This window comes from Callorhinus ursinus, unplaced genomic scaffold, assembly GCF_003265705.2.
Source record: "Callorhinus ursinus isolate GAN/ISIS: 27379988/994484 unplaced genomic scaffold, GSC_fseal_2.0 scaffold11, whole genome shotgun sequence".
In the NCBI taxonomy this organism is placed as follows: domain Eukaryota; kingdom Metazoa; phylum Chordata; class Mammalia; order Carnivora; family Otariidae; genus Callorhinus; species Callorhinus ursinus.
The window spans coordinates 47,346,576-47,359,474 of NW_027397073.1; the positions used below are offsets into that span (position 1 = coordinate 47,346,576).

The 12,899-nt window shown below is 44.2% G+C and overlaps 1 long non-coding RNA gene across 1 annotated transcript; it reads left to right on the top strand.

Moving 5' to 3' along the window:
• Positions 1-114: 114 nt before the first annotated feature.
• Positions 115-2,714, top strand: LOC112835271 (uncharacterized). Its single transcript, XR_003211162.2, has 2 exons — positions 115-886; positions 1,652-2,714. It is a non-coding gene; the product is annotated as an uncharacterized lncRNA (long non-coding RNA).
• Positions 2,715-12,899: the final 10,185 nt, after the last annotated feature.

Below are 12,899 nucleotides of genomic sequence, written 5' to 3' on the forward strand. Positions count from 1 at the left end.
GACCGCGCCCTGGTTGGCGCGAGAGGCTCCGCCCCTTTCTTGGAGGGCGGAGTCCCAGCGCGGCTCGCGGGGCGAGGGCGTGCCCCGGAAGCCGCGCGGAGCCGAGGGCGGGTGTTGGCACCGCCACTCCCGCCTGCGCCTTCCCCGGCGAGTGCAGGTCCTGGCACCCTCCCAGTCCATCCCGGGAGGTCTGCGCCCGGCGCGCGCCCGCCTGGGGCAGGGCTGCCCCTGGTCTAGGGAAGGCTTACGCTGTCTCTCCCGCGGGTTTATTGAGCCTGTCTCTGGGAACTTAATAAGTAAAGGAGGGGAGAGCTGTGGCCAGCGCCTGATGCTGTGAGCATGTAACAGGGAAACCCAGTTTAGACTGCAGTCAGAAAGGCTGTTTTGAATGGCTTTGACATTTGAGGGAAGGTGGGGGAAACTCCTCACTCAACGGAGATGGAAGGGATCACGGATGACCCCGAGGTGGCCATTCTCCAACAACCGGATGGATTTGAGCACCGTTCTCCAAGATAAAGAGGCTTGAGAAGTTTGGCAGGGAAGTGGTGAAGATCAAGACGCTTTGGCATCTTGTCTGTCCAAGGCGCTTTGGACCTGTGAATCCGAGGAGAAATGACATCTACATAGATGGGTATGTGGGGCTGAAGCTCACCAAGAGTGACAAGGCTGGAGATAGTGATCGGTATTGGAATACTGATGGTATTTGAAGCCGTGGAATTGGATGGCATTGCCTCACATAGTGAAAAAAAATGAAAAAACCAACCTGCAGAGGCTGGGAAGAGGAATCAGTAAGGGACAACAAGCAGAGCCAGCCAGAGAAGTACACAGAAACCTACGGGTGGGGGAGGCCTCTGGGGCTGAGTGAAGAACTGCTTCAGGAGATGGGGTAAGTCCACTTTGACAAAGGCTGTTGAGAAGTCAGAGAAAGTGCTGAAAAGTATCCCCCACTTTTAACCCAAGGAAGACACTGATACTTGCATGGGAGGACCGTCACTGCAGGGACTGGGAGGCAGAGCCACAGGGCAGGCAGCGGGTTGGAAGTGAGAATGGGAAGTGAGGAAGAGGTGATAGGCAGCAGATCCGTCGTAACCGATCTGGAGAAGCTTGTCCCTGAGAGGAGCAGAGGAATGGACATGGAGGTGGCCCAGGGTGGGAGGAAGTTAGGAATGAGTTAGGTTTTTCAAGTGATAGCAGCAGCAAGGCCGTGCATACTGTACTGACATAAGAACATTCCAAGTCTCTTGTGGAGCCCAGGAATCTGTAGAGGCCAGGGACCTCTGAGACAGAGTTGGAGGATTATATTTATGAACAGCGGACTGTGGCATCTTTGTGTGAGTGAGAATGGTTCAGCAGAGAGATAACGATGGAATATACAGAGAAGACGAGATAGCCAAGTGAGGTGAGATGGGGCAGGACCCAGAGTGCATATGGAGCGGTTGGTGGTTTCTGTAAGCACAGGATAGAAGGAGGCTGGGAGATTTATGGGTAGGAAAATGAGGGCCTTCCTTCCTCTCCTTTCTCTGGTAAAAAGAAAGAAAGAATGGGGAAGGAGGGAGGGAGGAAGGAAGATGAAAACGAAGGAAAAAACCTATTCCTGTAAGGCTCCTACCATTGACCATACCTGTCCTTATCTCTGTCATCTACTAACCAGGATCACAGAATCCTTCCACCCACGTCCTGCCGTCACCTATCTGCATACCTGCGGAAGACCCATCCCACCCGTGCTGTCCCCCCAACCGCTCCCCTGCGACCATTCTTCACCACCTCCAGGACCCTCCTTTGTCCTACCTTTTCTGCCCAGTCTATTGCCCCCTCCTTCCCTTCCCTCCTCATCCAGCTGCAATTCCGTGTTCCTCCACGCCAGTACTGGTTTTGCCCTTACCCTCAACATCCTTGCTCCTCGGTCCTTGTCGCACTCGCCTGACAGATTCTGAGCCCAGATGCACCCCACCTGCGTTCTCTGCAGCTGCCCCTGCAGGAGGAGCCACACAGCCTGCAGCGGCACTGGTAGCGCAAGCGGCCCTCGGCCCTGCCTGGCTCTCCTCCATTCCCTGCGAAGACACTGCCAAGCCTTCTCCGCTCTCCTCAGCCTGCCTGCAGCCCTTCCCAGACACCTACCTGGCCTCTGCTTATGGAGAAAAGTGAAGTCCTCAGATGGTAGCGCATGGTCCAGCCCACCATTGCTGCCCCTCCGCCCTTCCTAGCCTCCATGGAGCCAGAAAAATGCCTGTCCTGCCCAAGAAAGTTTTCAGATCCCATTTTGCACTTTCTCGGAAAACTTAAGGTGTTGATTATCACACCTCTCCTCACATCCTGGCTCCTAGAAACAGTCTTTCACTTTGCTGCTCTCTTCTTAAAAATACAACTGAGCTGAAGACAAACACAAAAAACCTTTCCTGAAACCCTTATGTGTCTCCAGCTATAACTCCCTTTTTCTCCTTCACAGCACACTTCTCCGAAGAATTGTGATGCTCTGCCCCCACTTCCCCAACCTTACCCTACTCATCTGGCTTCGGCCCCATCACTGGAAACAGAAGAGCTCTCATGAAGGTCCCCAGGGAGCTCCATGTCACTATGTTCATGACAATTTTTCAGTCATTTTATGGATTTCCCAGACGGACTCCATACCTTTTAATCACTCCCTCATTCTCATGAGACTTTGTTGATACTTATGTTGGTCATTACTTGAGTAAATCTGTTCCTGTTGTACACGAGATCCATGAGGGGAGGGCTGTGTGTCCTTACTGCAGTCTGTCCCTCAGCCCTTACATCCAGTTGCCTACTTCTCACCTCCACTAGGGTGCCTCAGAGCACTTGGAAACCAGCATCTCTAAAACAACCCTCCTGACCTTCGCCACCAGGGTCCTCTCTCAGAGTCCCATATCCCTGTCAGTGGCACCTCCGCCCATGCAAGTGCACAAATCAAGAAGCTGGAGTCATCCTGGACACTTCTCACCCTCTTACCATCCCCCATGCCAAAAGGCCAATAGACCATCGATAAGGAAAATCTGGAGATTGAGGAACCCCCAGGGTTCACTACTCCAACCTTCCCTACAGAAGAGCATATTTGGAACAAGAGCCCCACAGGAATGTTGGCCAAGAGCAGGGAGGAAGTAGTGCAGTTGGTGGCGGGGGGTGGGAGGGGACGAGGTGCTCAGAAAAGACTTGCCTTCCTTCGATGCTGGGCATCTTATCCCTCTTCCCAGAGAGTTAGATTCAGTCAACTATGACAGAGTTTTGTTCCCAACAGAGCCAGGCTTAATTTTTGTGCACCTCGCCTTGGGTCTGCTAGCAGCACTGAGAACTGCCAGGTGATGGGTGAGAGGTCCCCGAACACAGTGGTCTTGACAGTGGCTGTGGCCCAGGAAATGCAGAGCATCTGGTAAGCCACTGCAAGCCACTCAGAATCCAGAGGATCTGGAACTACCTTGGCAAACCAAATCTTTGCCTCTCCATGGTCCATTTCTTTCAGTCACAAATGTATTTGTTTCTGTATAGTTGAGCATTAAAGACATTGATTGGTTGCCCCATGCCCATATAGAATTCCCTATTCTTCCCAGATTTAAAAAATTATCTTCTCCTTGGTAAACATTAAGACTCTGAAACTAGCCCATAAAAATAGATCAACAGTCATTTCTAGAATTTTGAGTTTGCACATATTACCAGGACTCAAATTCATAAGTGCCTGATACCAGCTTGGGAATCACCATAAATGACAGACCAGAATTAGAATTAGGTGAGAATGTTCTTTCCATTGTATCCCCATAAGTCTGATAATTCCTTCATTTATCAGAAGGTTCTTTTTGTGGGTTTCCTTTGTTACTTAGGCAGATGTTTCCTTCCTCATTTCAGTTATTTTTGTTCATATTTCCTATTTCTGCTCCTTTAAATTGACAAAAGGTTGCAAAGGTATATCTCTCTTTTAGTGTCTTTTTATTGCTGCCACACTTTTTGTCAGCTCTAGATTTGATTTTCAGAGACAAAAGTTTATATGCAAACCAGAATAATGCAAATGTTTTATATTCAAAATTCACTTTTATTGGGAATAAAAAGTTTCATTTTTTAAATGATTCATTATGGGTGCCTGGGTGGCTCAGTTGGTTAAATGATTCATTAAACAATCTCAAAACATTGTTCTTTTAACTGAATTTCGTTGTTTTGGAAGATAATTTGAGCAAAATTTTTCTAAAAGCCTGTTTTTACATTGAAACCCGTGGAAGTACCAGTAGGCACCTTGCCCATCCCTTCCCATGACTACATTGGAGTAAAAGTTCACAGGGGTGTTTAAACTCAGACATTTCCCAAGATTCAATGGCTCCACAAACCAGTTGGTTGTCAGCATCAAAAGGTTTATTTTTTTTTTAAGATTTTATTTATTTATTTGACAGAGAGAGACACAGTGAGAGAGGGAACACAAGCAGGGGGAGTGGGAGAGGGAGAAGCAGGCTTCCCGTGGAGTGGGGAGCCCAATGTGGGGCTCGATCCCAGGACCCTGGGACCATGACCTGAGCCGAAGGCAGACGCCCAATGATTGAGCCACCCAGGTGCCCCAGAATCAAAAGGTTTTAAAAATAAAAACATGCTATATTGTAATTATGAAAAGAATGCACACATGGAAATCAATATAATTTCAATAGTACAGGAAGATATCAAGTGCAAAAAAGCTCTCTTCTCTCTCCTCCCCCAAAATCCTCAAGGCCATAACCCAGAGGAAGCCAGTGTTACCGGGTTCTATTTTCAGCTGTGACGATAACACTATAACTGATATACTTACCTCTTTATGAGCTTCAGGTAGTACATGTTACTCTGCTATGAAAAGATAGGGAATTTAGCACACTGATCTGCCTCTCACCTCCCTTGCCCAATACTTCTCAATTTTTGTTGCTTTTATTTTTAGTTCTTCTAGTATTTACTCACATAACTTCATATGATATACCCAGACCTCCATTTTTGATCCAGCAATTGTTAGGAAGTTTCCAGGGATTCTACACTGTATATGATAGGAAGGGGCACCTGGGTGGCTCAGTAGTTAAGCGTCTGCCTTTGGCTCAGGTCATGATCCCAGGGATCGGCTCAGGTCATGATCCTGGGGTCCTGGGATCGAGCCCCACATGTGGCTCCCTGCTCAGCAAGGAACCTGCTTCTCCCTCTCCCATTCCCCCTGCTTGTGTTCCCTCTCTCGCTGTGTCTCTCTCTGTCAGATAAATAAAATCTTAAAAAAAAAAAAAAAAGATGGGGAGATGAGGGCGCTTATACCAACCCCTCTCCTCTGCTTCCCCCTCCCTAGTCCAAACTTATATTGTCAAGGTTTGGGGCATTTACATTCCATAAATATAAATTCAGTTCCTTGTCTATGGATTGTATCTAAATGTTGAAAAGTAATAGTATTAAAATACTACCGTTATTTCTTAAAATATTATGATATTCACCATAGAACCATGTGGAATTATTGGGTGTATAGAAAAGTAAGTGTTATTGTTGGTCCCTACACTTGACCACTTAAAAAGAATGTCCCGGGGGGGCGCCTGGGTGGCTCAGTCGGTTAAACATCTGCCTTCAGCTCAAGTCATGATCCCGGGGTCCTGGGATTGAGCCCTACGTCAGGGAGTCTCCTTCTCCCTCTGACCTCCCCCCTGCTTGTGCTCTCTCTCTCTCTAATGAATAAGTAAAAAATCTTTAAAAAAAAAAATAATGTCCCAAATATCAAGGTCAAAATTCTCCACCATTTGCTCAAAAAATCATGGCATGTTTTTGTTTACTTCAACAAAAGTTGACTTTGTTATATAGTTTTATGTTTTTTCTGGAGCTTTTACTTGCTTTTCTTTTTGTTGTTGTTGACAGAGGAGAGTGTGTTCATTGTATCTTTTAGCTCTCCCTGGCTTTTGTTCCTTATCCGGTTTGTGTGATGGGTGTGATAGACTCCATGTTGTTCTTTCACAGGTCCTACATGGAGCCCTCTCATTTCTTATTGTTTTAATTGTATAACTATTATATCAGTTGGAATTGCATTTGCCCAAGTAACAGAAAACCCAACTTATAGTAGCTTACCCAAATAGGACTTGAATTTTTCTTAAGGAATAAGAAATCTGGAAGTCAGCCATTCAGGCCTGGTACTAGGGTTCCATGATGCTTCAGAGAGCCACATTCCTTCTTTTTCTCACGTAGCCCATTCATCCTCAGTGTGTGGCTTTCATCCTCATGCTCATCACCTGATAGCTGCAGGATGGATGCTTACTTCTAACACCAGTTCTACAGTCTCCAGGCAGGAAGAAGGGGAAAGGCAGAAGGCAAAGAGCTGGTGCTGGCTGAGTTTGATCATCTTTTAAGAGTTTTCCCAGAGTGCTTGCTTCGGCAGCACATATACTAAAAAAAGAGTTTTCCCAGAGGTGGGGTGCCTGGGTGGCTCAGTCAGTTGGGCATCCAACTCTTGATTTTGGCTAGGGTGGTGATCTCAGGGTCGTGAAACTGGGCCCCGAGTCAGGTTCTGTGCTCATTGCGGAGTCTGCTTGGGACTCTCTCTCTCTCTCCCCCTCTCCTTCTGCCCCTCCCCTCCCCCGCTTGTACTCTCTCTCTCTCTCTCAAATTAATAAAATCTTAAAAAAAAAATTTCCCAGAGGATCACACCCAGCGACCTCTACTTATATCCTATCAGTCAAAGTTGTCTGATGGCCACTCTAGCTGCAAGTCTGGGAAATGTAGTTTGTAGCGAGGTACATTATGCCCTATAGAAAACAAGTTTTTAGGGGCGCCTGGGTAGATCAGTCATTAAGTGTCTGCCTTCAGCTCAGGTCATGATCCCAGGGTTCTGGGATCGAGCCCCACATTGGGCTCCCTGCTCCACGGGAAGCCTGCTTCTCCCTCTCCCATTCCTCCTGCTTGTGTTCCCTCTCTTGCTGTGTCTCTGTCAAATAAATAAAATCTTAGAAAAAGAAAAAAAGAAAAGAAAACAAGTTTTTAGTAAGGGGGGTGTAAATAGATAGTGGATTAGCAATTAGCAATGAGCTTTTTCTCATTGCATTTCAAAGTTAGTTGTGCAGTTTCTTAAAATTCGGATTCCCAGGTCCTATCATTCCCCCCCCACCCCTCCCTTAGGAATGTTACTCTGCTGTTAGTAAACTCCTCAAATGAACATTTGCATGCAGATTTTCACCTATTCACAAACATGTGGGGACCACTGTTTAGTTGTGAAGGTCAAAGCTGTATATGAACTCTTTTTTCCCTATAGGGATTATTTAATCATCACATATTTCTAACGCTCCCACTTTGTATCAGCATTTCCTTAAGCTCTTTGGAGAACATGAACATGTCAAGTACTTATTACCCTGGCTCCAAAAAGTGCATTATAATGCCGCATACGTGATACACAAAACTCTAAGGAATATAATATTGTAATAGAGCTAAGAAGAGCTACAGGGGCTTATCGGCCTCGCCATGCTTTGAAGACCAGTGTGGTCAAACACGGGAGGGGGCCAGTTGGAGGATGCAGAGGCAGGTGAAGAAGGCAGGAAGAACATGTGACAACAGGTACACCATAACACTAGGGGCAGAAGAAATAGTCTACCCAATGCAGTAGTTTAGAGTAACAGCATACGATTTAGGGGTAATGGGAAAGGACTGCTACGTTATTACCATGTCATAACTTTTTGTGACTTAAAAGCTTTGCATAAAATAATATCTGATCTCTTCAGAGCTAACATTTGAGTCAAAATTTTCTTATATTAAAACTGCTATGGGTGTCCAATAGCATTTTAAAAATAAAATACTGGGGGGCATCTGGGTGGCTCAGTTGGTTAAGGGTCTGCCTTCAGCTCAGGTCATGATGCTCAGGTCATGATCCTGGGGGCCTGCTCAACAGGGTGTCTGCCTCTCCCTCTGCCCCTCCCCCACTCATGCTCTCTCAAATAAATAAAATCTAAATACTAAAATAAAATAGCGGGAGCAAGTTGTGCCCTAGAATTCACTCAGTTTTAGAGTGTTTAGGTAAAATAACGCTTGCATGCTTGTTGTTTTTATTAATGTGACATATTGGGTGATGGCTGGGCCTAGCAGCTGTCTCGGTGTGTGTAAGATTTGTATAAGAGCAAACTTAGAAAACTCTGCAGATTCCAGGTGGACGGGAACCCTCCTTGGCTATTTTCTGCATGTCATAGATAAAAGAGCTACTGCATAGTCAGGCTGTTTTAGCAACGTGTGTGCCACTTCTAGAACATCCCACAGCTGAGTCACGTGTGCTCTTAGGAGGCAGAGGACAATGAGTGTGTCAGCTGGTCATGCTGTGTAGATGTGGTGGCAGAGCCTGCCACATGGCCCCCTGGGTCTTACACGGGAAGATCAAGTCATGCATGGTATTGGTATTGCTGTCTGAATATGAACTCTTAACAAATTGTTAAAGATTTTCTTATGGTTCATCAACAATTTTTGGTTCGTCTAGAAACTGGAAACACTAAAAATTGGAACAATTAGCAAAAAAAAAAAAAAGGATCTTTGTTTTCATTACTTTGTGAAAGCAGTTTTTATACCTTTCATGAAAGTGCTGGCGAGCTACCAAGGCAGCTGGAACTGGAGAAGCCACGATCCTCAAGAGCAGGGAAGGCCCAGAGAACAAAGTCTGACATTTGCTGTCACTTTGTTCCACAATGAATTTGCTGCTTTGAAAGTGATGGCTGAGGAGATGAGGCACTGAGCAGAAAAGGGAAAGATCAGAGGCGCTGAAAAGCTGAGCAAAATGTTTAGATACACTCAGGACTGCTGTGGGAGAGCAGTCCTGGTAACCACCAGGCCATCAGGGGTTCCTTAAGGGCACCCCTACCGGGAGTAGGTAAACTAAAAAAGGAAGTGCGGCCTCCAGCCAGTCTGCCCTGACTGCCCCTGGCTGTTAGAGAGTCAGTAGTAAGTTCATTAATTGGTTTGTTTTCTTCTTTCTTGTTTGATTATGGACCTGTATTTTCCAGAGCCACCAAAGCTCAGGGTAACTCCTGTTGTTTTAGATAAGCAACTTCACGGGCGTGTTTTCCTCCTACAGTGGCTGAGAAAGTGTTTCTGGCAGTTTCTAAAACCTAAGCACAACACACAGGCTTTTCTGGTTTTGTGTGTGTGTGTGTGTGTTTAATTCTTTTTCAGACTTTATAGCACGTCTGGAAGGACAGGTACCAACATTTTTATAGTGGCTCTCACTGGTTGGCAGGTTTTCATGTGACTTTCACTTTCTTCTTTGAACTTTTAAAATTCCTTTTGGTTTTTAAAATGGATCAATACTCCTCTCCTTTTAGAAGTCAGCCATTTGGTCCTAAACCTTTTCTAGGCCAAGCAAACACCTTCAAATTCTTTGGCTAATCCACATACAACATGATTTCGAGTCTAATTCTAATTGCTTTCCTTTAAATACATTCTCGTGCCTGTATGCGGTAGAGCAGTAGTTCTCTAAGTTTTGGGCCTCAGGACACCTTTTCACCATCAAAAATTATTGAGGCCTCAATGAGCTTCTGTTTATGGGTTTCATTGGTATTTTACCATATTAAAAACTAAAACAGAAAAAATTTTGGTCACTTACAAATAACAAAACCCATTACAAGTTAATATAAAGAACATTTGTAAGTGAAAAATAACTATTTTCTAAAACCTCAGTGAGAAAAATAGCATTTTTATATTTTTGCAAATTCTTTATAATATCTGACTTAAAACAGCTGAATTCTCGTCTCTGCTTCTGTATTCTCTGTGTTGGGATATCTTGTTTTAGTTGAAGTATATGGGGGAGGCTGGCCTCATATAGGTAGGTAATTGGAGAAGGAAAGAGTGTATGAATCACCTTTTCAGATAATGTAGATTAGATATTTTTTATTAGCTATTCTTTAATACTACACTAGTACTCGACAAGTGGTAGTTTCTTCTTTTTTTTTATGATTTTATTTATTTATTTGCCAGAGAAAGAGAGAGCGAGTGAGCACAAGCAGGGGGAGCGGCAGACAGAGAGGGAGAAGCAGGCTCCATCCCAGCAGGACCTGAGCTGAAGGCAGACGCTTAACCGACTTATGCACCCAGGCGCCCCCAAGTGGTAGTTTCTTAAAGGTTAGTTGCAACGTGGCATCTGAAACTATCAATAAATTTTTTGTACTCTGTTACATTAAAACCCATTAGTCTTTCTCGAGCTTTGAATGGATCTCTTGCTATCTATTGCTCTAATACAAATTACCCCCCCAACTGGATTGCTTAAAATCACAAACATTTCTTTTTTAACAGTTTCTGTGCATCAGAATGTGAGCATGACTTCCCTGGGTAGTTCTAATTCGGGGTCTCTCATGAGCTGCCATTTTGATGTTGGCCAGGGCTGCCATTTTCTGAAGGTTTGAAGATAGAGGATCTGCCTCTAACCTCATTCATATGGCTGTTGTCAGGCCTTCATTCCCCATATGAACGAGTCTCTCTATAGGCTTCTTGAGTGTCCTCAACACATAGCAGCTAGCTTCCCCCAGAGCGAGGGATCCCAGAGAGAACAAGGCAGAGCCATAATGTCTTTTATGAACTAAACAGAAGTCACACACCACTTCTGCTACATTCTATTCATTAGAGTCACTGAATAGAGTCCACACTCAAGGGGGAAGGGAATTAGCTTCCATCTTTTGAAAGAGAGGTATCAAAGAATTTGTGGACATATTTTAAAACCAGAATACTCATGATTTTGTAACATCATGCATTGGTCATTGGGAAAATACTTGTTCACTAAATTGTAAGGATCTTTTAAATGTTGATAATTTCATTGTATTTTCCAAAAAAACCCACGTCAATATTACTACTGATCTCATTAGGTATCACTACATACCTATTAGAATGGCTAAAATTAAAAGAAAAACAGTGATTATACAACATGCTGGAGAGAATGTGGAGAAACTCATATATCGAAGGTGGGAGTGTAAAATGATATGACCACTCTAGAAAATAGTTTGAGTTTCTTAGCATACAACCCAGCAATTGCACTATTTTCTTCCTGCAAAACCGTGTAAACAGATGTTCATGGAAGCTTTATTCATAACAACCTGATACTAGAAACAACCACCCAAATGTCTTTCAATGGGTGAATGGTTGAACAAACTCTGGGTAGTTCACTTGCAGATTCCTGTCATTTCACAAATCTGATAACTGGATCCTTTATATCATCAACCAAGTCATTGTCAAAAGCACTGAAACAAGTAGGGTTGATATGGATGTCTTGAGTCTCCTGAATCTGCTTTGAAAATGATTGGCTACTAGGTTGCTCAACAGCTAAGCTTTTTTTAAAAATTTTTTATTGTTATGTTAATCACCATACATTACATCATTAGTTTTTGATGTAGGGTTCCATGATTCATTGTTTGTGCATAACACCCAATGCTCCATGCAGAATGTGCCCTCTTTAATACCTATCACCAGGCTAACCCATCCCCCCACCCCCCTCCCCTCTAGAACCCTCAGTTTGTTTTTCAGAGTCCATCGTCTCTCATGGTTCGTCTCCCCCTCCGACTTACTCCCCTTCATTCTTCCCCTCCTGCTATCTTTTTTTTTCTTAACATATGTTGCATTATTTGTTTCAGAGGTACAGATCTGTGATTCAACAGTCTTGCACAATTCACAGCGCTCACCATAGCACATACCCTCCCCAATGTCTATCACCCAGCCACCCCCTCCCCCCCACCCCCCACCACTCCGGTAACCCTCAGTTTGTTTCCTGAGATTAAGAATTCCTCATATCAGTGAGGTCATATGATACATGTCTTTCTGATTGACTTATTTCACTCAGCATAACACCCTCCAGTTCCATCCACGTCGTTGCAAATGGCAAGATCTCATTCCTTTTGATGGCTGCGTAATATTCCATCGTGTATATATACCACATCTTCTTTATCCATTCATCTGTCCATGGACATCTTGGCTCTTTCCACAGTTGCTCAACAGCTAATCTTAACGAAAGTTACCCCAACTGTCTACATTCTTCTAGTTTATTGGGTGGGGGTGGAAGGGAACAACATGAGTCCAAAATCCTACCTCTTATATTTCCCTATTCTTAATAAGCCTGATTATAGGTTTTTAGAAATTCATGCATGCTTAAGTGATAGTAACATTTTAATAATAAATTCTGTATGTGCAACTCACTATTATCTTCTTCCTTTTAAAGGGGTCCTAGAGTGGCTCCTGCAGATTTCCAGTAGCTTCCCATTCTCCATCATTCCTCCTCGATCATGGGCAATGTTCCCACAGTCTCACCTGAAATTTTCCTAAATTGGGAATATTTATCGTCCAAGCAAAATTCTTACATCAAGTAGGATGCCCACCAAAAAAATCTTTGTATCAGCCTATTTGCACTAGCCTAACAAAATACTGTCACAGACTGGATGATTTCAAAAACAGAAATGAATTTTCTCACAGTTCTGGAGGATGGAAATCCAAGATCAAAGTGCCAGCACAGCGGGGCGTCTGATGAGGCTTCTCTCCTTGGGGTGCAGACAGCTGCCTTCTCAGTGTCCTCACATGGCTCTTCCTCGTTCTTGTATAGGGAGAAATCTCTGGTGCTTCTCCCTTCTTCTAAGGAGACCAGTCCTAGAGGATTAAAGCCCCGCCCTGATGACTTAACTGTTATTAAAAGCCTCCTTAAACCTCCTCACTTAATCTCCTGAAAAGCCCTATTTCTAAATACAGTTGTCACATTAGGGGTTAAGGAGGCAACATATGAACTGGGGGGTAGGGAAGGCTTCAATTCCTCTGTCCCATGCTTGTGTTACCATTTTCCAAATATGATACAATTAAAAAAATGAAATTGATGAGTAGCTGTTTTTGTTACTTAATAACAACATACTCATACTATGAGCAATGGACTTGTTTCTTCTTCACATTCAACTTTCAAACCCTTTTTGATGTTTTCCAGATTTTTC